This window comes from Lepidochelys kempii, chromosome 4 (assembly GCF_965140285.1).
Source record: "Lepidochelys kempii isolate rLepKem1 chromosome 4, rLepKem1.hap1, whole genome shotgun sequence".
NCBI classification, from domain to species: Eukaryota; Metazoa; Chordata; order Testudines; family Cheloniidae; genus Lepidochelys; species Lepidochelys kempii.
In genome coordinates this window covers 140,266,368-140,287,750 of record NC_136383.1, presented here as the reverse complement: position 1 = coordinate 140,287,750, position 21,383 = coordinate 140,266,368, and the positions used below count along the sequence as shown (strand labels likewise).

The 21,383-nt window shown below is 49.7% G+C and overlaps 1 protein-coding gene across 3 annotated transcripts in view; it reads left to right on the top strand.

The window, feature by feature from the left end:
* Positions 1–773: 773 nt before the first annotated feature.
* The window catches only part of ADISSP (adipose secreted signaling protein), a 148,094-nt gene continuing 127,484 nt past the window's right edge, over positions 774–21,383 (top strand). Inside the window, exons 1-2 of one of the 3 annotated variants that reach the window (XM_073343070.2) lie at positions 774–819; positions 1,535–1,644. The gene's annotated coding sequence lies outside the window, so the exon portion shown is untranslated. Of the gene's footprint in view, positions 820–1,150; positions 1,645–21,383 lie in introns of those variants that run through there. The other 2 variants (XM_073343069.2, XM_073343068.2) reach the window with 2 other exon arrangements.

Genomic DNA, 21,383 nt, shown 5'->3' with positions numbered 1-21,383 from the left:
GCTGTGCCGAGGATGGAGGTAAGCACCTGCCGATGCAGGCGGAGGACACACCTCAGCAGGGACGACTTGGGCTTTTCCGGACACACTTGGTGCCCAGTTACAGTGTTCGCAGCCGAGCATTCAGTCTGAATTCAGCAGAGGGGGACGGGAAGGGGCAGTGGGCCCAAGGGGGTGGGCTAGGTGAAGCGGGGGTGAGATTGGGAAGGAAGGGGGGGATGGGCAGTGGGCCCAAGGGTGGGGTGAAATTGGGAAGGAAGGGGGGGGATGGGCAGTGGGCCCAAGGGGGTGGGCTAGGTGAAGCGGGGGGTGAGATTGGGAAGGAAGGGGGGGATGGGCAGTGGGCCCAAGGGGGGGGTGAAATTGGGAAGGAAGGGGGGGGATGGGCAGTGGGCCCAAGGGGGTGGGCTAGGTGAAGGGGGGTGAGATTGGGAGGGAAGGAAGGAAGGGGAGGATGGGCAGAGGGTGGGGAGGGACCCAGCCCCCAGGGAGTGGGGCCCCCAGCAGTACACGGCTGACTTAGGGAAGCACATGGGGTGAGTCCTGGCTGCCAGTCCCAGACTCACAGTCCCACCCCATGGGCTTGTCATTGGTCCATTCGTGACCCGTCGCCCCGCAACTGGGTGACCCCTCCCCCTAGGTCCCGCCCCCCGTAAGGAGGGGCCGCCTAGTGCCCTCACAGGCCCCGGAACCGCCCTGGCCAATGAGCGAGCGAGGAGGCGGAGACGAGATCGGGCCAATGGGAGCGGGCGGGGGCGTGTCCGGAGAGCGGGTCGCGGGGGGCTTTGGGCAGCGCTGCGGGGCTGCGGGCGCCGGGGAGCGGTGAGTCCGGGGGGCGGAGCCCCGCGCTCTGCCCGGCCCCTCCCGCACGGCCGGCCCCGCCCCGCCCCTTCCCCCTCATCTACTCCGGTCTCTTCTCGACCCCCCACCTTCCCTCTCATCTACCCCGCCAGCCCCAGGCCCCTTCCCTCTCCCCCTTCCTTCCCCCCCCCGCCTGCCGCAGTCAATTCCCGCCTCCCCGTCCCCCCTCACCTGTCCTGGTCCCCTGGCCCCTTCCTACGCTGCCCCCCATCTACCCCGATCCCTTCCTGCCCCCTTCAGTCCACCCCAGCTACCCCAGCCCCCACGCCCCCTTGCGGCTGCCACCTGCCCCAATCCATCCCCGCTGCCCCAGCCTCACCTGCCCCACCCCAGTCCCCCTGCTCCCCTAGCCCTGCTCTTGCCCCACTTCCCCCACCTGCCCCAGCCCCTTCCTGCCTCGTCCCAGTCCCCCAGCTCCCCTCCCACGCCCTGCTTCCCCCTAGTTGTTTCCTGCCTCAGCTCCCCCCTGCTCTGCCCCGACTCCTCTCGTCTGCTCCCCCTCCCTCTCCTTCTCCCCTTCCTCGCCTGCTCCGCTGAATTTCCCTTCCTCTCCCCCGCCCCTCCTTCCTTCCCACCCTTGTTCGTTCCTCACCCCCTCTTCCCTTCCCTTCCCTGGGCATCTGTGGGGAGGGGAGTTTCCCCTGTGACACCAAGAGAAACTCTCTCTCCAAGGCAGGGTCGGTCTGTCTGCTGCGGGTTCCCTGGCTGGTTGCTGGGGAGGTTTTTCAGCGGGTAGAGGCAGCTGGAGAGTGGAAAAGCAAAGCAAAGTTCATGCTGCAGCCTCCGGTAAGAATGCAGAAGTGTGACCGCCAGCCCTGCTCTTTAGCTGGCTAATCTCCCCTGTCTCTAGTGGGTCTCTTGTCTCTGTAGGTTACCTGCTCCTTGTGGGTTCTGCAGGCAGCCACTGGGCTGGAACTCATTGATTCAGCCGGAGCTGTGCTGAGCCTGGCTTGGCTGGGAGCCTCTCTCCCCACAATGAATATAGCCCTGCCAGGGAAATGTCTGTTGAGCGGCTGGGACAATAACTAGTGTGCCAGGGAAGGAGCAATGCAGCTGGGGCGCGTGGTGAGCTCTGCCCCTATATATTACTGGGTATTAAGGTCTGATGGTGTGTTTCTTGGTAGCCTGGCTGTAGAAGTGCTGGGGCGAGGGTGTGATGAGAGAGGGGTAAATGGAAATGAGTAGGAATTCTGGATCATTTAGGTACCTGAGATACAGGGAACGCTGGTTTTGAAGCCAGTGGGATTGGTCGTAGACATGGCCCACAGCAGAGTCTGTGTAGAAAGGGGTTCTATGGCATTTAGACAATTCTATCAGCACTCAAATGCTGCTACCTTACTGGTGAGTCCGGGGCATGAACCCTTAGTTCCTGCAGAATCTAAGCTTTTATTCTTTTTTTAAAATAGCCCAACTTTTCCAGGACGCTGAGCTCCAGTGGAATTGGTGGGTGCTCAGTGCCTTTGAAAATGGTGCCCTTAGTGGGGAAGACCGTAGTGATTTTCACTGGAGCCTTTGGGAACTTAATGTGTGGCTGTGAAACTGAGAAGAACATGTCAAATTCATGCTTAGCACAGCTCTGAGCTGCTGCAGAGGCTGGTATTGGAGCTGTGTGGGAGGCAGCAGCTGCCCAAAATATGGAGCCTGGGGGAAGGGTAGAGTAGCAGACACCCTACCATGCAGCAGCCTCAGGAAGGGCAAGACAGCAATTCTCCGTTCTGGAGCTGGGTGTGTGTGTGAGAGACAGAGAGAGGAACGGGGAGAAATGATACTTCCTCATGTATGGGATGCCTACAGGCCAGATGCTGGAAATGAAAAACAGAGCCCTTGAACAGTACTCCGCTAGCCTTTGTTATCCAGGAGGTCAGACTAGATCATAGTGGTCCCTTCTGGCCCTAAAATCAATGAGTCTAGATGCATATTCAGCTAATTAGTATACAAAATAATAAAACTGGGCCAATATTAACAGTACTCCCCCACTTCACGCAGACCAATAACTGTCCACTCTTGTCTACTCAGAAAACTTCACACCTCGTCCCACGGAGTAGGTCAGAATTGATATCCCCATTTAACAGAGTGGGAAAGCGAAGCACAAAGTGATGACATGACTTGTCTGTATGGTCCAGTGGAGGTAGATTGGGAGCGTCTGTTCTCTGTCTCATAACACAAGAACAAAGGGACATTCATTGAAAAGGCTGGAAATTCAAAACTGATCAAAGGAAACACATTTTCACATGGTGAATAATTAGCCTGTAGAACCCATTGCTACTGGATGCTGTTGAGGCTGAAAATGTAGCAACAAAAAGGGACTGGACATTTATATGGATACGAAGAAAATGCAGAGTGATAATAGTTAATGCTCCTGTTTCAGGGCTTTAAGCTGATCTCTCACGGTTAGGGATTAGGAGGGAAACCTTCGTGGGGGAGGGGGAAACTGGCATAATCTGCCTGCTGTGGGGTTTTCTGAACTTTCCTCTGAAGCAGCTAGTTCTAGCCACTGTCAGAGACCGGATACTGGATTATATCGACCAGAAGTCTGATCCAGTCTGGCACGTCCTATGTGATGGGCAGGGCGTAAGAAGTTGGACAGAGCTGTACCTAGAGCTGAAGAATCTTGGCTCCCTGCCCAGTGTCCGCTCCTGCTGCCACACAAGGCTGCGGGATCTGTGTCTTCAGCTCTGCAGCGTCCCCATGGCTAGAGCCCTGCAAATCTGCAGATCCCCGCGTACCATGTTTGCGGATCAGATGCAGATCCAGATTTGGTATCTGCGCAGGGCTCTACCGGTGTCCCTAGCTTTGGGTGAATTCAACGTAACGCTGTACATGGAATGAGGAGTTGGCACCTTCTTGTGACTATTTTCTCAAACTTAGATTGACGTGAAGAGGAGACTGATGCAGCTGACTAATTCCTGACACCTTCAGTTTACTCTCTAGGGAAAATTTCCTTCTTGCCAAAGTGTCAAATAGAGGGCCTAGATACAGCGGTTCTCAGAACAAATTTTTTGGTGGCCTCAGAGTGCGGCCACCAACTCTTGCTGGTGGCCGCTCTCAAGTTTTTTCCTAAAATACTTAATTTAGCTTTAGGAAAAACAAATAAATATACACTGCCAAATCACTGTAATTTATGTATTGCTAGCTAATAAGTCTGTTGTGAAAAGTGATATTAACAAACAGAGAAGTATCACTATTCACAGCAGACTTACTCAGCTGCTTGTATCTCTCCCAAGGCTGCTGCTTGTATCTCTCCCAAGGCGCGGCAGTGCGGAAGGAGCAAGACCCTGGGCAGTTACACTGCAGCTGTGAGCCCCAGGGAACAGTCAAGAATCCTGTCAGTTGCACTTAGCGGCTGCTTGGGCTAAAGCTGTGATCAGCAGTAAGGAGCACTTCAGCTGTTTGCGGGGGGTGGAGGAGCTGAAAACAGAGGCAGAGGAGGGATAGGGTACAGGGTAGACTATCAAACCTCTTTTACCCCGTGTCAATTTCCTACTCCTCCCACATTCCAAAAGTACCAGGGAGTCTTTTTTTTGTGGGGGGGGAGGGTCTTTTTCTCTTCCATCAACAAAACAGGAGCCCAGGGCTGAGGTTGCTACTTGCCAGAGGCCGATAGGAAAGGTGGAAGCAGTTGTGCACTGTCCTTTGAGAAAGCCCTGGTAGGAATCTCCGCAGCCTCTCCTTTCCCAGGAGTAGGGGGGCACTGGGCTTCCAGGTCTCTAGAGGTCCGTGCCAGTTCCTTCCGTCATGTCTAATATTGGCCTTTGTTTGCAGGTGTCTTGCAATTTTTTTTCAGGCCATGGACTGACATGTCCGTAAAGTGTGCAAGCTGTTTAAGCAGAGGTGATTGTCCTACAGGGAGGTGTGTTTGTGAAATGCCTTGAGGTAAGGGGGGATATAGAAAGGTAGAATATTGCTCTTATTGGCTAGCATGTTTCTAAACACAGGTGATTGTCCAGGGATGTAATGCCAGTGATGTGGGGCAAGGTTGAGCCCTCGTAGTTCAGAACACAGAAACGCGGTGAAACACATTTGAATGGACAGAGTTTAGATCTTGTTGTTTATGAATAATGATGACTGTGTTGGCTGAAATGGTCACCTTCTCTCCAGTCTGGGAAAAGCTGACACTGGATCTACTGTGAGGTTATCTAGAATGGGGAGGAGTCATTTAGTTTTTGTTCATCACCATACTTAGCTGCTCATTGTTGCGCTCAGCTAAACCTCTGCTCCTTGTTTGGGATGCAACAGTCTCCTTCCCCTGTAAACGTTAACACTGGAGGCAAGTCCCAGGTCTTAGACAGGATCACGGATGAGCCAGCTACCTGGGCCACTGGGCTAGGTGGTGGGGGTCACCTGGTCAGAGTGCTTGAAGCAGGTTAAGCTGAGTCTCTGAGGCAGAAAGGGAAACCTGGACTTCCGGGGTACATCTACATTGCACTTAAAAATGTGCAGAACCAAGACTCAGCCCGGGTCAGTGGGCTCGGGCTCTGCGGGTTAAAATAGCAGTGTAAATGTTCAGGCTCAGGCTGGGCCTAGGCTCTGAGACCCTCCCCCTGTGGGTCTCTTATTGCAGTGTAGACATGCCCCTGGTTTCCTAGCGTTAAGGATCGGATGAGGGCTGCAGAGGGTCATGATGTTTGGTTTCTTACTGAGGTTTTGAATGTGTCCATTTCAGCCTTTTGAGATGCCAGGGTACCATGGTGATGGGGGTGGTTGGTGTGGGTGAAAGAGGTTGTAAATGGTCATAACAATAATATTAAAAAGGCAACACAATAAAATTCTAAAGATGGTCAGTTTTAACGTTTGATCTCAGTTGCCCCGACGTGGGCTCATCAGGGCATTGACTCCACAAGGTGTGGCAAGTTGTTTGACTGCACTTCCATTTTGTTCTTAAAAATCCTCGACCAGACAGAGTTGGTTTGGTTATTGTCTAAAGACACAACAATGCGATATGGAAAGGGGGTATGGGAAGCAAATTCTTGCAGTGTGTTCACCTTACACAGAAGGTGTGCTTCAAAGATTTGCAATTCAGCTAGCAGTATTCATAAGATGATTTTACAAGTTACAAAACTCTCTCTACATCCCTAAAACCCAACCCACCAGGCTGTCTCACATCCTTCACTTGTTCTGTACCTTCCTTATCTTTGTTTTGGGTACCAACATTCCAGGTACTGGTCCTTGAAGGTACCTCCGTGGCTTTTGCCAGTGCAGAACATTAATGTATTTTGCCTTTAACAAGTGTCCCATTTTCTAATGCCAAAGCTGAGTCCAGCTTTGTGAAGTGTTGTGGTGAACAGAATTGTGGGAAGAGCCTAATACATTCAGTTAACATAACTTCCCAGCACTTAAAAAAGAATTATATTCTATTAATATTGTGCACATAATACCTATCAATGTGGTGTATACTACACTTAACATATGTTTTGACTAAGAAGGGCAATGTAGGTGATTTTTTTTTTTTAATGTCATAAGAATTCTGGGGAAGACTGATTAGGGGACTTGCCTAAGCACCTTTAATGGAGCGGGCACTGGCCTTTGATTTAAAGAGAGAACAGTTTGCGTTCATGCTGCGTCCCATCCCTTCAGCCTGCAGTTCCCTGCAAAAGCACTGTGCATTCACTGTAACTTGTCGAAGGGGTGTTTGTGGGTCCTAAAACTCTTACAGGCTTAACATGCTGGCCAAATTTGCAGCATGTCCACCTCTAGTGGCTGGTTGGCTGGAAGATTAAACTAACTGCTGCTGCCAGCTAATGAAGTTGCCCCCCCTGGCTCACGTGGTAGAGGTCTGTGCTGTGCTATAGAAGGTCCTAGGTTCAAACTCTGCCTTGGATTCGAGTGGGAAGGGAGGGGATCATTACACTGGTAAGCTAGGTATGATGGGTGTGGAGAAGGAATTTACCAGTTTGTGAGCTGGTTACCTTCAGATTTTTTCCTAGTGGGTGGGGAGCCTAGGGATCTTAGCATCAATGCAGCATTAGTATAAGAGCAAGTATTCTGAAGTGAAGCTTGCTCTGGCATGGTTAATGCTGCTTGTACTGCAAAGGAGGGAGGCAGGTGACTGGACACTGGTGATGTGTAGCCGTAAATAGATAACTATACAGTGGTTGCAAGATCTTCACCCTCGGTATTGTGCCTGAAGTGTGAGGCAGAACCCCCAGCTCCTTTTTTGCGATTGATATTACAAGCTAATGGCGAAAATCGCCCACTCTGTCTCCCTAAGATAACACGGTAAATAAATCGGTGGGGGAGGGGAGCAGCGTGTGTGTGGCATTAGTGGAAAAGCTATAAAGTCTGCAGCTGTATCCAGTTAGGAGGTTGGAGGAAGGAGCCAAAAGCTGATGAAAATATGCACTGAGGTAGTTAAGCAGAGTGAAAAGGGTTTAAAATATATTTCCTCTTCCAAAGTGGATTATCCTCTGCCCTAGAATGAGAATGTTGCTTTTGTACAGAACTTGACTGACCCAAATGGTTCCATAATTAATCTTTGATTAATTTTTAAATTCAGTATTCCCAGCTTGAATTCTGTCTCCAAACAGTCTTTTAAATTATTATTCAATGTGTTCCATGGCAGACTGATACCGTGTGTGTGTGTGAAATCTACGTGGAGGTCGCTGTTTGGTTTAGTGGTTGGAACAGGGGACTGGCAGTGGGATGGTCTGGGTTCTATTTCCCCAGATGTCCTGTGCGGTGTTAGGCCCGCGTTTGAAGGTGATCCTCGCTAATTTCATGTGAGTGCCCGAATGGGAGCTGAGCTCTCTTGTGTTGAGGATAAATTGGTGGATGTTCAGGGGCTAAGCTGCTGCAATGGTATGGGCCATGTAGGCACCCAGAGAGCTGTGTTGCTACGATTGAGGGAAAACCAAGCAGTAGTCTGCTAGCTGGCTGAGGCATATGAAGGTCACCTCCATTGCTCTCTTATGGATGCAGGATTGCAAATCTGAAACCTCGAGCTAGGGAAAGGAGCCAGCCCTGTCCTACCTGAATATCTATTTTAAAACACGTGTGGTCTACTGTCACATGCCTCTTGGTAGTCTTCTGTGCTGGGCAAACTTGCAGGTTCATTCCCCCGGGGCTATCGGCACTCATAAATCATAGCCCCTGACTTTGGGTTCATGTCAGCTTGATATAAGTGTTCTTCCTTCCTCCGCTTCATCACAGCTTCATGAGCCAATGGCTTGAGAAAGGCCCTTCACCCTCGGTGTCTTGGGTGGGGTGATCTCACAGCACTTAAGGCACAGACCTTAGCCTGGCAGCAGCTGGTGTAGCAGGTAATTTGTCACCCCTATTTGATGTCTGGGGGAAACTGGCGCACAGAGAGAACAAGGATGAGCAAATGGCAGAGCCAGGAAAAGAACCCAGGAATTCTGCCTCCCCAGGGCATAACTACACTGCAAAAAAAAATCCTGCTCTTAACCTGAGTTAGCTAACCTGAGTTAAAACGGCAGTGAAGATCTGGCAACGCAGGTTAGCAGCTTGAGTTAAAACTTATAAGGTTAAAACTTACTATTAAAGCTTCTAACCCAAGCTGCCGTGCCTTCAGCACTCTTTTAACTCATCACAGTCAACTGGAGTTAAGACCACACACTAGTTCTTTTTTTTTGGCTGTGTGGATATACCCCCAGCCGTGTGCTCAGATCACACCCCTTCCTTGCGTTGATTGGCCCGTCAGGGTGCCATATGGTGTCTCTTTCCCACATGCACTGGAAGAACGCTCTGCCTCCAATGGTTAACTGTCAGCTTTTCATCATCTAAACCCAGCTTATTATTTATATTGCCAATGAACACAGGCCCCCATGCACTGGAGTCTGTGCAGCCAGAACTGTTCGGAGCAAGCTGGTTCTTCCATTCTCTCCACTACTCAACTTAGTGCTGTATCTTTCCTATTTAACCAAACACTTGAATGATCCTGCTCTCCCTGCGATGCAAATTCTTTGCCGCCTCCTTTGCCTAAGCACTACTGAGCATTTCAAAGGCTTTTTCCCGTTGTGGGTATTAACACCTGTGGCCTAAGCAAACCTTCCTCCTCTTTGGCATGTGTCTGCTGGGAATTCAGTGGACTCCATACTCCTGAGCTAGGTACTCCCGGCTGTGGTGTGATATGGCCCCCTTGTCTCAAGAATGTGTCCCTGGCTCTGGCACCGGCTTATTGGAACATATTTTACACACCCAATAAAACTCCCACTGGCGTGTGTGTATCGACAGGATCGGTCGGATGGCAGCTTGCATGTGGGCGTCCGTGGTTCTTCTGTGGTCGGCTGTTAAGGCGCTTTTTGGTCAGATGGCATGGGATCTCCATGCCACTGACTCAGAATAAGCTTGTGTGGATGTGTGCATTAATCAGTTATGTCACTAAGCTGGATACCTCCGCACAAGCTTATTCTGAGTCAGGATCGTACTGCACACATCAGCTGTGTGGCCAGATACATATAAGCGCTGGTAGGTGTGATGGTTCCTGGGGATACCCTGGTTTATAAGTAGGGCCATACCAAGTTCACTGTCCATTTTGGTCAATTTCACAGTCATAGGATTTTAAAAATAATAAATTTCATGATTTCAGCTATTTAAATCTGAAGTTTTATGGTGTTGTAATCATAGGGGTCCTGACCTAAGTTCCCTCTAAACTGCGCAGCCGCACAGCTGCCTATTAAGCCCTGCGCAGGGGCTCAGGGCTGTGGCAGGGAGTGGCGCCTTTCCCCCAGGACGGACCTGTTGCGGCAGGGAGAGATTGCTGGGGAGAGTCCTCTCTCCCTGCCATAGCACCCAGGCAGCTTGCACCCTAAATCCCTCATCTTCAGCCCCACCCCAGAGCCTGCACCACCAGCCGGAGCCCTCACCCCTCCTGCACACCAACACCCTGCCCCAGTCCAGACCCCCATCCTGGACCCCACGCCCCTCGTTCCTAGCCCCAGCTGGAGCCCTCACCCCCTGCACCCCAACCCTCTGCCCCAGCCCTGAGCCCCCCTCCCACACTCCAAACCCCTTGGCCCCACCCCCACCACATGAGTTTTGTTATATGCACCAATATGGAGGTGATGTGTCACATATCACCTCCATATTGGTGCAGATAACCAAATTCATTCTGCACATGCATGGGAAAAATTAGAGGAAACACTGGTCCTGACCCAAAAAGGAGGTAGGTGTGTGTGTGTCAAGTTTTTTGATGGGGGGGGGGTTTGCAGTACTGCTACCCTTCTGCACTGCTGCTGACGGCGGCGCTGCCTTCGGAGCTGGGCAGCTGGAAAGCACTGGCTAGTAGCCCAGCTCTGAAGGCAGCGCTGCCGCCAGCAGCAGCACAGAAGCATGGCATCAGATAGCATTGCCACCCTTCCTTCTGCCCTGCTCCTGGGGGCGCGGCCTTCAGAGTTGGGCGCCCGGCCAACAGCTGCTGCTTTCCGGTCACCCAGCTCTGAAGGCAGCGCAGAAGGGAGGCAATCTGGCAAGAACAGGGCTGATATTACAGAAATACACATCCCTAAGAAGTGCTAGGCACAGAGCACTTACACAGACACATTCCTGAAGAGTGGTACCAGAACATCCCAATATCCAGGATGGTACAAACACATTCCCCAAGGATAACAGGAACACGCTGACCCCTCCTAAAAGATCAGGTCAGGATGACGGTGTGATCAATAGAGATGTTTTGATCGAACCAACGTGTACAAGGTGATGGGTGATAACTAGCCACATCAGGGGCCAGTAACTAACCATGTCAGAGGCAGTACTAATTTGTTTGATTCAGGGTATAAAGATGTATCTCCGAGGGAGTATCTTTGTCCGGCTGAGGTGGGAATGGAAAGTCCCACCATTCACTGAGCTGTGTCCATTGTCATGGGCATCCTAGTGTCTTCACACTTTCATGAGCAGTAATGAATGAACCCTGCTTCAGCAGCAGTGGTGGTGGGTGGGGGAGATTAAGGCATGGAGAAGTGAATTGACTGTACAGAGGGAATCTGGGTCCGCACCTGAATTGGAACCCAGGAGTTCTAGGCTCCCTGTCTCCTGCTCAAGGTTATGCTGGCTGTCTCCTGAACTGTCAGGCTGCAGCTTTTTAAATCCATTATTAAGCTAGAATCTGGCACTGGCTGGGCAGTACTGAGATCTGAGCCTCGTGTTCACACCCCAGGAGAAGTGCAGAACAGACAGCAGCAGGTCCTCTTCCTGAGTCAATGACCGTCTCCAGAGGGGAGAGAACTCCTGTCTGGATGGCCCACTCAATGCGGGTTCTGCTGGAAGTGCTAAAAGAGGGGCACATACTCTGTGGGTGTGGAGGGCATTTGTGTGCTGGGAGCTGGGCTAAGCTGCTGTCCCGTGCTAGTCACTAAACAGCCATCAGAGGCATAGGCGCCAACTTTCCCCGGCGCCGGTGGGTGCTTGTGCCCCATGGCCCCGCCCCGACTCCACCCTTTCCATGCCCATGCCCCGTCCCCATTCCAACCCCTTCCCCAAAGTCTCTGTCCCCACCCCAGCCCCGCCTATTCCCTGAACGCATTGTGTTCCCCCTCCCTCCCAGTTCTTGCCGTGCGAAACAGCTGTTTCGCGGCACAAGCGCTGGGAGTTTGGGAGAAAAAGCGAGCATGTGGCACGCTCAGAGGCAGAGGTGAGCTGGCGGGGCGGGGAGCTGCTGGTGGGTGCAGAGCTCCTGGCTTGCGCTCGATTCACATCAGTGACTTAGAGATGAAAGACGGCTTCTTATCTCCAGCTTTCTGGGGCAGGAAGTGCAGCTATTTCTGAATATCGTGCAGCTAGAGAATTTCAGTGCGTGTCCTGAACAGGTTTGAACTGAAAGCACAGACAGATTTTATCTACCTGATGCTTTCTTTCTAGACTGACTGTCCTTTCCTAGCCCTGCCGGTATTCTCTAAATCCTAGCTGGAGGCAGTGTGAAATTGTAAGCTATGCTGACTGACTGACTGCTCCGAGGAGAATACAGTATGTGCTCAGCTGCCGGTTCCGCAGCAGCACGTATGTATCTTGCTGGGCAGGCGTTAATCTCTGACATGTTGCTCATGCCAGTCACATACCCACAGCTGCGCTCTCCGGGCTGGGTTCCCTCCTGTTGTCACTCTCTGATGAGACGGTTAGACTGGTGCTTCATGGAGGTGAATGGAGCCAATACAGAGCAGGCATCTAAATATGGGATCTGGTTCGCTATTGTTGCACCAGTGTTGTGTTTGTCTTGGATAATGATAGCTGTCTAGTTTGCCTCTCAACTCTAACAGCTTTGTTAAAGGCAACCTTTGCAGGGAGATAGACAAATGAGGTTCATCTCAGTTTTTTGGTGCTTTGATGCATATTGTGGGCCTCAAGAGTTTTTGCAGGCCAAGTTTTGCTGCTTGGGTTTCTGTACATTAGATATTCAGGTCCAGGGTACTTCTTGTTGGGAAGCCGGTTTGGAATACTGGAGAATTTAGGAGGCTTAAGATATAAGCATCACAAAGGAAGCGAAACTGGATTCATGACGTGGGAAAGTGATATTAATTTGGATGGTTTAAAACTATTTTTGGCATCTGCTGGACTCAAATGCCCAATAAGCAGTTTGGAGAAAAGAGCTTTCTGTTAAAGATTCAGAAACAGTAAGGAAAGGCTAAGAGCTGCTTGCCGTTCATATCCAAGACCTCCACTTATGCCCTGTTACAAGGGGAGACAAAACTTGACATTCCTGCTATATCTGTTATGTGAAAAGCAAGAAAAAAACCCTACTTTATGTGCCATGAGGCAGCAAACAGGGCACGACCCTTTGCAGGTCCCCTTTAAGAGAGTAATGGACCTATGAAAGCAGAGGAGCTGCCATGCTCTCGATACTGGAGACCAATGCAGGCTGACTGTCATCCCAACGCTGCCCACCACAGGTCCCTTAGCTGACTTAGTGGCAACGCTCCACCAGTGGGATAAAAGACACAACCATCTGGCTCTCCAGAGACGCTGTTAGTGGCTGATCAGTGACCATGAGGGCCCTTGCTGTGACTTAGAAAGGTCTGAGAGTCGATTAACCCTTTCATAGGTATTAAAAAGCTGTACTCTGGTGGTCCTTCATTGTATATACCTTCTCAGAGGAAGGTTTTGTGGTTAAGGCACTCAGCTGGGTCTCTGGGGGTTTGGGGTCAATTCCCACACCTCTGCCACACACTTCCTGTATGACCTTGGGTAAATCACATAATCTCTGTGGGCCTCAATTTTCTCTCTCTGTAAAATGGGATTAATAATCTCTTCTTTGTCTCTTTAAATTGCAAGCTGTTCAGGGCAGGGGCTGTTGCTGTGTGCGTGTGCACAGCATCCGGTGCAATAGGCCCCAGAGCTCAGCTGGGGCCTTTGGGTGCCACTTGGATACTACTAATAAATAACACCTGAGGGCTGGGCTATTATTCCAGCTGCTGCTCTGGGGTCCTCTGTACTCTTCTGTGGCTGCCTTTCCCCAACATAACTGATTTTCTCCCCTGCAGCCCAATCCTTTAATATTTGGTGGGGTGAAAGGGTTAACGTAGTGTCTCAGCTGCCCATCTTTGGATGGAGAGCATCTCAGACCATAATTAATGACCAGTGAATACAGTTACTCCATCAAATTATTTACTGAACCTGGTCCATTAGAAGTAAGCTATTAAAGAGCAAAGCAGATGCACTTAGGAGTTCAGCTAATGTTCCCTCGCCTTATATCATTTCATTCCAGCTTGCGTTCCCTTGTGTGATTTGCTGAATGCGTGTGGCCAGCCTTGATTGCCTTTTGCCTGTCGCTGTGCGTTGCATTATGCATCCTGTTGGATCTTCCACCGAGAGGCTAGAGCTCGGCCTGTTTCAAAATAATTCTGCCTGCAAGCCTTGGGTGAAAGGAGTCGCTCTGCAGCGAGTGTGGTGTCTGTGCTGGATTTGCAATAAGTGACCCTGGTGGGGTGTGCAGCCAGGTGATGGAGGGGTTCAGAGCTTGCAAGGCGGGGCGAAAGGGAAGGCAATCTGCCCTGCTCGCCTGAAACTGCCAGCAGTGGGGTGAAGCCCTCCTGAAGGACATGAGAAGAAGCAGGAAATAAGGGACAGGTGCTTCTAGGCTCTCTCTCTGGCTTTAAGGAGATGGGATTGGGGGGGAGGGGAGGGAGAGGGGCAGGGGCAGGACCTTCTCCATCCTGCCTGCTTGTTTAGGAAGCTTGAGGCCAGAGGCCTAGTCCTAGGACAGAGACATTTATCAGTGGGTTTAAGATGATTAAATCCAGAGGCATTGTGATCTGGGGAGCTGAGTAGGTCTGGAGATAGGGGTCCTGGGTTCTGCTACTCTCTGGTCATGTGGCTTTTGGCAAGCCACTTCCCCTTCCTGTGCCTCGTTTTCTCTGTAAAGCAGGCATATGAGATCCTCTTCACTGAGTGAGGTGCTAGAAGTAATTGTGTGTAAAGCCCTCGGTGATGGAGTAATGCCCTGTGAAATGTATCTTTAACTGTCCCGAATGCACCAGGCGAGAGCTGGCTAGATGACCCCCGACGCTCTCTGCATGTTCTGTCCCCTTCCTCCTAACAGGTGGTACCCAGCAGAAGAGCTTCATCCTTCTCCATTTTCTCCAAGTCTGTTAAACTCGGAGAGAAGTTCTAGAGTGACACGGCCAGCACGTGCCTGCTGTGGATACGGGTTGTGATGTTCCTCAGACACTGTGTTCTTAGTCAAGAAGCCATCCTCCCCCGCTTCCCGAGTCTGTCTCTCTCCGTCTGCCTTGCTGTCTCATCAGCCCCTCTGTGCATCCTGTGCCAGCCATATCGCTGCACGGCATTCCCTCGGCTGCTTCCCACTTCTCCTCTCTCGGCTTTTTATCTTTTTTCCTCCTCTGTCCCCGTCCCTCCCCCAGTTGGTGGTGTGTACTCACCATGGCCCCGATCTTACGGCAGGATCTGCCTGGGCAAACCTCCCCACGCGCGTGACGCCCTGTTGACTTCATTGGGACTCTGCTTGGGGGCAAGATTGCCTGGGTCCAGTTGCAGACTCGGGGCTTGTGTGCCCTCCGTGGAGTGGGTGAGCGGGTTCAGCGAGGAAGGAGCAGTCAGCCCTGTAGTGAGTGGTGGTTCCTCCTCCAGGGGGCAGTCTTGAGGCCAAGAATCCCTGGGGTAGAAAGAGAGCCAACCCGGGCTGGGTGAGAGAACAGGCCTGGCCCATTTGGGCGCAGAGACCATCTTCCTCCCCAAAGGAGGGTGAGATGGGTGAGTGTGACTCTGGGTGTACATGCACACACCCCGAACCGCAGCCATCTCTCCCTCTTGGTGCCTGACTGTGTTCCTTCCCCAGCCTGCAAGCTTGTGTGAAGTCTGTTAACTCCCTGCCTGCTGGAGTGGTGTGGCCTGCACAAGCTGTGTCTCTGAGCCATCCAGGTGACACCTAGAGATTATTATTTCTGTTATGGTACCGCTTAGGAGCCTCGCTCATGGAGCAGGGCCCCATTGTGTCAGGCGCTGCACATGCCCATAGTGGAGACGACAGTCCCGGCCCCGGAGAGCTCCCACTGAAGTGTCAAATGAGGTGTGTGACTCGCAGATGAGCCAAGCTGGGGGGTTGGGAGAACGAGACCAGAGTAAGAGTTCAGCAGAGAAGCAGCTGGCTCCGCTCACCCCTTCCTTAACTACTGCGGGTCACTGAGTGGCACCAGGTTCAGTCACCTCGGCTTTGGCTTGAGTTTGTGATGTTCTCGAGGTCCAAGGTTCTGCTGTCTCATTACTGATCCTCCCAGCCAGCCTGTTCCCCTCGCACCCGTCTGGAAAAGGCAGAAAAACGTTACCAACTCGCTGGGTTCTGCTCCTACAGCCTGTGCCTGAAGCCTGCGTCCCTCTGACGGACTTGTGTGTGACCCTGGCATGGTAAGGTGCTGCCCTGCAGCCCCCCAGTGCTGTTCCCCTGCCCTTCAGCCCCCTCAGTGGCACCTTGGCTTTATGCCCTCAGCCCTCCTTCCTGCCCCTCTGATTTCCTCACCTAATCTGCAAAAAGAAAAGGAGTACTTGTGGCACCTTAGAGACTAACCAATTTATTTGAGCATAAGCTTTCGTGAGCTACAGCTCACTTCCTCAGATGCATATCATGGAAACTCCAGCAGGCTTTATATATACACAGAGAATATGAAACAATACCTCCTCACGACAGCTTATGCTCTAATAAATTGGTTAGTCTCTAAGGTGCCACAAGTACTCCTTTTCTTTTTGCGAATACAGACTAACACGGCTGTTACTCTGAAACCTGTCACCTAATCTGGGTTTCCCTCACTGGCCTAATCCCATAAATCCTCAGTACATCCTCTCCCTCCCTCCTGGTCTCCCCACAGGATGCGGGGGCATGGTTACGCTTGGTGCTGTCTGGTCTAAGGGTGCCTGGGCTACAGAGCACTGTATCCTGCTGTCTTAGTCCTGTCTCTGACCTGCCAGACTGTCTCCTGCACCCAGGGCAGCTCTGGATCCTACCTGGGCCCTTCTGAGAGTAGGCGTGGGTGCCCATCCCAGAGACTAAAGGGAGGCTGGCCCAGTGGTTCAACTCCTGGCTCTGCCACAGACTGCCTGTGTGACCTTGGGCCAGTCACTTAGCCTCTTGGTGCTTCAGTTCCCATCCGTGCAATGGGGATAAAAGCACTGGCCTGCCTCCCTGGGCTGTTGGGCAGATAAATGCATTAATGACTGAGTGGTGCTCAGGTGCTACGGTGATGGGGGTCAGATAATTAGTTAGATCCCACCCCTACCCCGCGCTCTTGGAGCATGCCAGCCACTGGGCACTCAGGCCACGTGGGCACATGAAAATCCCAGCTCACTTGGGTGCCTGGTGGCTTCCCGCCCCCCCCCCCCCAAATGTTAAGGCTGTTTGTAAACCTCCCTGGGTATGTCTGGGCCTGCAGCTGGCAGCGACCCTAAGAGCAGACATGGTCATGCTGCCAGGGCTTGTGCCAGCGTGCTGACATAGCAGCATACCGATTGGATTGGGCAGCTGCTCAGGCTGTTAAGCCCACCCCACCCTGGGTCTTAACTGGGCTGGCTGGCCTGAGTTCCTGCTGGATCCGCAGTGTCCACCCTGCTCCAGCTCCTGCAGGCTGGGGGGCTTGCTCCCTGCTGCGGTGTATAGATTGTGACCCTTCAGTATTTTAAAAATGCTTTTAAATCCTCTGCTAAAGGGCACCCCAGAAATGGCAGAGTATAAAACGAACAGGCCTTTGGGACCTGCTCACCATTCACTTGCTATGGCCTAGTTCTGGGTTCGATGGATGTCATGTTCAAAGGAGTGTTTTTTTTTTTTTCTTTCCTCCAATTCCACCAAGGATCTGGGGTTTTCTTTTTTCAATAAACCCTTCGCATATATGCATCAGATAAGGTCCTGCTGCTGGTGGGAACAGACAGATTCCAAACCAGATACAGGAGACAATAATAGCTGCAGATTTTGTATATATGAACCAGGCAAGTCACAGGATTCTGTGTCTAAACGTGCCTAGCTTGGCGTGGAGCTGGCTTATCAAAGGAGTGATAAAGGGCCTTTTCCCTCTGGGAGCCGTGCTAGGATTCAGGTGCCTGGCTGCACCAGTGCAAACCTCTAGTGTAGATGCAATTGGCATCAGTGCTGATAAAGCTGCCCTGGTGTAAATCATGTGTGTGCGAGGGCTTTGCCTGGGTGCAGTGACATCCAAGGGCAGCAGTGACAGTATTATTGGCTCCATGGAGGCCCCTGTATGGAAGGAGCCTGGAAGAGTCAGTTCAAGTTCCTGGGCACAAAGTGTCCATGTGCGACTGCCTCCATCAGCAGGGATTGAACTGGGGGCCTCTGGAGCTGAAAGCATCAGGCTTCTCGAGCTTGAGCCACATAGTGTGGCTGGGACTGTAAGGAACTGGTGTCCTGTGTGGATCAGCCACAGGAGGAGATGTGTAAGGAATCTGGCCTGGTGGGTCAGACCTGCTGCTTAAAGTGCTCTGTGTCCTCCTGAATTGTGATCTTGCTGGGGACAGGCACTGTGTGTTCTGCATTTGTCCAGCGCCTAGCACAACAAATGCAGTGGAAAGTCTCAATTTAAATCTGAGATTTAAATCAGCTTTTCCATTTGTACTTCAGTTATTTTCTGAAGAGAGGTGCATTCTCGTTGGTTGATATAACCACCAAACATGTTGATTTACAACTAAATAGAGCCTTTATGCTAGATTTGGTACATCTTTTTGTTGGAGATTAATTAACTTTATACAACTAATTGAGCAATTACATAGCTTAATATTTTCCAATTCTTCTTGTACATGTTTAGTGTGTTAGAAAATAGTGAATGACATATTGCTTGTTTACTGGATAATTAACTTTTTGCTCATGATTTGTATCAAGCTCCATTAGGATGTGACTGGAATTTAATTTAAAACAGTGAATAACATTTATTTTTATTAAAACAACCTGGGGTGTTTTAGGTACATAAACTTCTCATCAAAACATGTTTCACATTTACAGCTACATGATTTCTTAAACAGAGGAATTAACTGTAGTCAGTGAATTAAACGGATTATTTCAGCTTAGCCAGGGAAAAATTTCAAATATGCCTAAATGAAAGTGACTGGAGCTTAAAAGTTCCCACTTGCCTGAGTCTCTTGAAAATGAGACAATAGTCTCCTGAGTTACTCAGGCTTTTTAAACTAGTAGATCTTATCCACTCCCTTCAAGTTCGTATTCATAGACTGGAAGTCAGATAAGTTTTCCTGATTTTTTTTCAACTCCTAATCGATTTCTCAACTTTGAACGAATTAGTCCAAATGAAGGAAATATTCTTTGCCTGCAGAAAAGCCTACTGCTGTCAAAAGCTGGTTTAGCTCTTCAACATACTCTGGTTCCAGGTGCTTAGCCAATGACTTCCACCAGTTCACTGCTGTGACTTTCTTTAAAAGCATAATCGGCAAACATGTATTGCTCAAGTAGTTCACCTCCGCTCTGCTGCTGCTTCAGCAGTTATCCCGGGACTTCGGGTTGAGAATATTCGCGAGAAAATGAGGTGGAGTAAGTGCTTGATCCATCTGCTGCTTTGCTGCTTGCAATCTAACTCTGATGCTGGGTATTTCTTTCTTCAGTGTCTCTTGAGGTTCTTGCCATATGCCAGCAGTACAGCAGCAATCTTTGTGCAGTTTGTCCAAGGCTATGGAAGTAGGTTTCAGTATATTGGGCAGATCTTCTACATTTCTCTTTAGTTGTTGATGACTTTGGCTGTGATAGTTCCATCTGTATTGTCACAATTTTGCTTCACAAATTGTCATCAGAATAGATCAGTTCTTAATAAATAGCTCAAAAGCAGTCAACCGCTGAAGTCCATTGTCTCTCTTGGGGGAGAATTAGTTCAGATCCTCCTGCTCTTTTCAGTGAAGCAGAAGCAAAGTGGTTGTCATGGAAGTATTTTGCAGTTTCAGCAACATTCTCCTTTATTCCTGGAGGTGCACTCAAGTCTTTGGCTAAAAAATGTGTCCGATGAGCGCTGCACCCATATGTTATAAGTTTTCACGTTCCCTTCATTACCTTCTTCTAGGTTTCCTCTCATCTTTGCTACATTTGTGGCATCACCTGTGACAAAGCTACACACTTGAATTTCTGTTCAGTGTTAGAGGTTTTTATTGCTACTTTTACGTATTTTGCTGTATGGGGACTTCCTGATGGATCAATTGTTTCTGTAAGATAGACCAGTGATTCTCAACCTGTGGTCCGTGCACCACATATGACGCTGTCTAAAGGGTCTGGGACAGACGTAGACTGGAAACGGACTGAACAGAAGTCAACTATATATACAGACAATAGATTTCCAAAGGGGTCTGCCTCCATTTGAAAATTTTTAGGAGCAAATGAAAAAAAGGTGGTGAACCACTGAGAGACCCCACTCCATCATCTGGCTCACAAGCGCATATCACTGGATTATTATGTACATTGCTCTTCCCATTAAGACCCAGATTACCACATTTCCCATCAGGTTTTTTTGCACGCTGTTCAATTTCATACGCTGCATCCAGCAACGTCCGCTCTGCAGGGTGGAGTGTAGCATGGTCCTAATGATTGAACCAGGTGGCTGAAATGTTTGTTCTGAACAAAATGAAAGGGAGATTCTTTTGCTTAAAGGAACAGGGCAATATTTTCATCAATGGAGTCTTGCTGAAATTCGCTGGTCCTGATTACGAACTCACCCATGGTTTTATGGGATGATGAAGAAAGTCTTTTGATACAGGCATTTTCCTGGCGGAGGTATGTTTAGTTGCGGCTCTGCTGGTGTTGCCAGCAGATGACTCTGAAGCTATAGATGTTGCAGATGATGGATGTTCATTATGTCTAAGATGGCCCCTGAAACGATGGGTTTTTTTTTTTGTTTTTTAAGCCAGTCTCACTAATTGTTATCCAGTGCACTGCTTTAAAAAGAATAAGAGATTGCAAATGGACGAATCCTCCTATTTTAGCTGCTTGTACCACTGTTTAGATGAAATCATTTATTCTAAACCCAGTTTTATAGGGAAAATAATAAATCATAATCCTTACCTAAATCTATGTGAACCCTTATCTCTAGCAACATATCAAACAGCTTGGGGGGGAAAAGATGTTTTTTAAATGTTAGAATTCATAAGTGCCCAATAAAACTTTACTTTTAAACAGGAAATCTTCACCTCGGAGGTTTGATTATACTAAGCAATAAAAGAAATCATTTCAGAAGTCCAACAGTAACAGTAAACTGGTATTTAATAACATACCAATTCTAGTATGAATTTCAAAATGTGTTCATAAGTAATTTGACCAAAACACAGATTTATGACAATCTAGGTTCTCATTCACTAGCAGAGTCAGATGTCCTAGGCAGTCTGTAAGAACGATGCCAAATTAAGTTTACTAACCAGTTGATTCAGCTTGTTCAGACAAGTCCATTTGTTCATCTTCAGTCACTGCCTTCTGAGGACCATTTTTCGTGATGTTGTTTCATTCTGACAACCAGCCCTTGCATCTCTTTGTTGTGCTGTTTACACTTGGCACCTGTTCCTTTTTTACCCAGAGGTACAGGAATTTCTTGAAAATATTCCCAAATAAGGTCTTTTTACAACCTGCAGCCATTGCAGGTTTTTTCCTCTCCAGTTCCTGGCTCTTGAAATCAACCCTGGCGGCTGCGCTCTGAAGAATGTTGTCACCTCTTCACGCGGAGTCTTGCTTTGACACCAGCAGTGCACATTCTCCCTTGTCACAGAAGTCCTCTGGCCCACTCCCGGAAAAACAGAAGAACTAATGACAATCCAGGACATCTGTTTGTGTAACACACACAGCTTTTGCACTGCAGTGTGGTGTTTGTTGAAAGAAAGCAAGGGAGGCGGTTGAAGAATTACTGGGTTTCTGTGTGTTTGTATCTGTCTGTGTACACATGCAAAGAGACAGAGCAAGGGCATTGATTGGAAGGCCTAGAACCATCCAGAAGCAAGGGCTGGGGGTTATTGGGTGGATGAGTGTTTTCTGACAGTAAGTTTCTGTGGTGGGAGAAGTCAAGGCACAAAATGAGATTAAATTAGCTAGAGGCATAAAAGGTAACAAGAAAACATTCTACAGATATATTAGAAGCAAGAGCAAG